This window comes from Cydia pomonella, chromosome 14 (assembly GCF_033807575.1).
Source record: "Cydia pomonella isolate Wapato2018A chromosome 14, ilCydPomo1, whole genome shotgun sequence".
NCBI classification, from domain to species: Eukaryota; Metazoa; Arthropoda; class Insecta; order Lepidoptera; family Tortricidae; genus Cydia; species Cydia pomonella.
Window position 1 is genome coordinate 21,279,301 of NC_084716.1, and position 4,069 is coordinate 21,283,369.

Here is a 4,069-nt window from a genome sequence, read left to right on the forward strand (position 1 = left end):
AAGCATCTTAATATTTTCTAGATCTTAATTTACTCCAAACAGTAAATTATAATATACCTACCTGAGGTAGACATTATGATAAAATATGTGCGCATAGCGTAATTAAGAGTATTGTTTTACACTCTACGCCAATTACCACACATATCGTCCAAACACAACATAGACTGACCAATTTTAGACCTTAAGGAAAGTAGATAAGGTCTAAAGATGGTCAGTTAGTGTTGCTTTACAATTACTGAGATTGCGGGCAACGCAGAATATTATTGGGACGTATTGTTAGTGTTGGCCTTATTTTAGGGACTAATTACAATTTATGATTAGCTAAGGAATTGAGTTGGTCATGAACAAAATGTTAATATATTGTTATGCCGATGGATTTTTGGCGAAAATTGCTATGTCAATAAGCTATCGCACTCACACATCAGACGATTTGCAAGCAGTTTAAAATTCGCCCTTGTTTATTATCTTACAAATATAACAGGACTTAATGATTAATTTCAAACGCACGACCTCAGTCCAGACTCACAACTGAAATATTGACATGTTTTTAATGGTTTATTTTTAATTTCGTGCAAAACTTTCACCGCGAAAATCCTAGTAATATCCGGTGTGCCAGAAAACTGCCAATTACAATGACAGATTCAATAAGCAATTTATTTTCAGTATATGGCTATTTAAGCTGCCTTTCTAACTAATTTTAACGCAGATTACTTTTGAGTATTCATATATACCGTGCTTTTTTAATTTCCGTGAATTTCATGCATTCCTGAGCTTAAATTAAGTAACTTTGTCAAAGTCACCGGTATTCCAATTAGCTCCATATCGGAGATAATCAATAATTTCTTTTTATCTTATAAGGTCCTTACGAGCATGTACACTTGCCTTGGGGCCAGTTTACATATTGATTAGTGTTAAGTACGAGTTCATACATTTGCTACTAGGGCCGATTTAGACGGCACGCGAACTCGCATGCGATTTTAGTTACATTGCGGACTATTGAGGTTACAACTAATTCGGCGACCGATCAAATACCGCAATGTAATGAAACTCGCATGCGAGTTCTCGCACCGTGTAAATGAGCCCTTAACGTAAATACTATCTCGAACCATCGGTGTTCGAAATGACATTGATATGTCAAAGTTTTCAATTATTTGGTTGAGTTAAATGTAATGCCCGTGTTACAACAACGCTATATGCAACATTTAATTACTTATTATAAAAAACATAATAAAATACATTTTTATTGAAATTACTTATGCCATTTAGTTTCCTTAAACGTACTTACATACTCATCCCCCGAAGTTAATGGAATTCAATAAAAACACGGTGTATAATTGAATACGTTACTAAGGATCTGTTTCACAAAATCGGGGATTGGGAACGGGAGCGGGAGCGGGAGCGGGAGCGGGAGCGGGAGTGGGAAATAAATAAAGTTTAATTAAAGGTTAATTAATATTGAAAGAACCCTAGTTTAGGCTATTTAGCAAAATAGTGGAGCTGATAGTTAAAACACTAGTTCTCGTGGTGAATATAATATTGCAAGTGATTGACATCAGACAGCTGTACAAAAACATAACAAATTCAAACGGGTGTCATATATGTGTCGTAATAAGTTTACTATTGTGCCAGCATACACATATACAACCTCCAATAATTAATAAATAAAGTATTTTTTGACTAATTAGGGAGTCGTCCCTTTAGGGGGTGAAAAGGGGGTAGAAGTTTCAATGGGGAATTAATAAAAAGCAGATTGCAGAAAAAGTAAGCTACTCAATTTACAAATTCCACGCAGACGAAGTCGTAGGCAAACGCCTAGTATATATATAGATAATTATAACCCTATACAAATTAAATCTTACAATCGTACAATGATACGACGAAACGTAATACCTATACCTAACTATTTACCAATCATTAGGCAGCGAAACGTCATTAAAAAAGCGGCCAAGTGCGAGTCGGACTCGCCCATGAAGGGTTCCGTACCATTTATGACGTATTAAAAAAACTACTTTCTAGATCTGGTTCAAACCAATTTTCGGTGGAAGTTTGCATGGGAATGTATATCATATATTTTTTTTAGATTTTTCATTCTGTTATTTTAGAAGTTACGGGGGGGGGGGGGGGGGGGGACACACATTTTTTCACTTTGGAAGTGTCTCTCGCGCAAACTATTCAGTTTAGAAAAAAATGATATTAGAAACCTAAGTATCATTTTTAAAGACCTATCCATAGATACCCCACACGTATGAGTTTGATGAAAAAAGATTTTTTGAGTTTCAGTTCTAAGTATGGGGAACCCCCAAAATTTTTTGTTTTTTTTCTATTTTTGTGTAAACATCATAATGCGGTTCATAGAATACATCTACTTACCAAGTTTGAACAGTATAGCTTTTATAGTTTCGGAAAAAAGTGGCTGTGACAGAATCGGACAGACAGACGGACATGACGAATCTATAAGGGTTCCGTTTTTTGCCATTTGGCTACGGAACCCTAAAAAGCAAAAACAAAACTTAATTTCATATCTTTTTTTTTAAGAGGGAACCGCCTTCAAAAAATCAACCCACTGAAAAGTACTAAATATTTTTTATACGCCCCACCCCTATCCTTGTCCAGTCTCTATCCCGTCGTAAAGCAATTTTCTGCCAAAAAGTAATTAATACCTAAATAATAAGAAAATTAATAACCATCCTGGTAATTACTTAGTTTTTGAAGGCGGCGCCAAACCAACCAAAATATTCTTTGCTGCCAAACAGAAAAAAATAATACCAGTAGTTATAGTAATAGGTAGTGCAAGAACTAAATTAATGAGTAAACTGTATTTTTATGCAAGTAAGCGCAGAGTTCTTCATTGTGTAAAATTTCGTTCTCTAAAGTTTTAGTTTGGCACCGACTTCAAAAACTAAGTAATTACCAGGATGGTTATTAATTTTCTTATTATTAGGTATTAACTACTTTTTGGCAGAAAATTGCTTTACGACGGGATAGGGACTGGACAAGGATAGGGGTGGGGCGTATAAAAAATATTTAGTACTTTTCAGTGGGTTAATTTTATGAAGGCGGTTCCCTTTAAAAAAAAGATATTTTCCATAAGTACCGAAACGTCAGCCCACCTTGTTGGAGTTTCTATACCCGATTAGCGACCCCGACCTTGGTTCCCAGAATATTAGCGAGTTTTTCCCTAAAAGTTTTACAAAAACATGATTTAAAACGCGATTAAGCGCAGATTGCACGCGAGCATTAATCGGCCGCTTTACGTCGCGATTATCCTCATTTTGAAACAGTATTTATGCAGTATTATCTTATCTTTTTTTCTTTTTTAATCCGATTCTACCTCAATCGGACTCAAAAAGAAATAAAAGATAAGATAATACGCAGGAATGATGAATGACAACTTAGGGAAGAAAAGTTGTATCAGCATAGCCATCAATAAATTGCCTTTAAACCTTGGAGAAACTACAGGTTGGGGTTATTTGGGTAATGGGAGCTCCTAAAGAGAAAAGTATCATCTCTTTGTAATTGGCTATAGTTTGGAACTAAAAGCATTAGGGCCAATTTTTTAATTTGTATTCATTACGGCTTTTGAATAATAATTATTATTATTTCACACAAAGATAGGTGAAAATATTATGGATTATTTAATTCTTTTGAGCGCTACCTCCCAATTGCAGCTTATCAGATTAATGCAAAAAAAACTTTTATATCGGTTTGATTGTTATGTATCGATTAAAATAAAAACATCGGGTATCAAGGCCATTCCTCATAGTCATCTTATTAATATAAAATGGTTACCGGCCCTTATCCTGGAGCATTACAAGGGCCGATTTCTAATTTGCTGTCTAATTATAATTTTTCAATAGTTTTTGATGAAATTTGGCTGGTTTGAAGAGCGATAAAATTGCGCTTATATTTTACAGACAAGAGAAATGTATCTATCCACCAAATTATATCGAAATCTGACAAAATAAAATCGACAAAAAAATTAAAATTGGCCCATATAAATATGAGCCCAACTTGTATGTTTGAACCAAGACTCTACCGCTTGATTTTGTATTCATCTTGCCATTTTCCT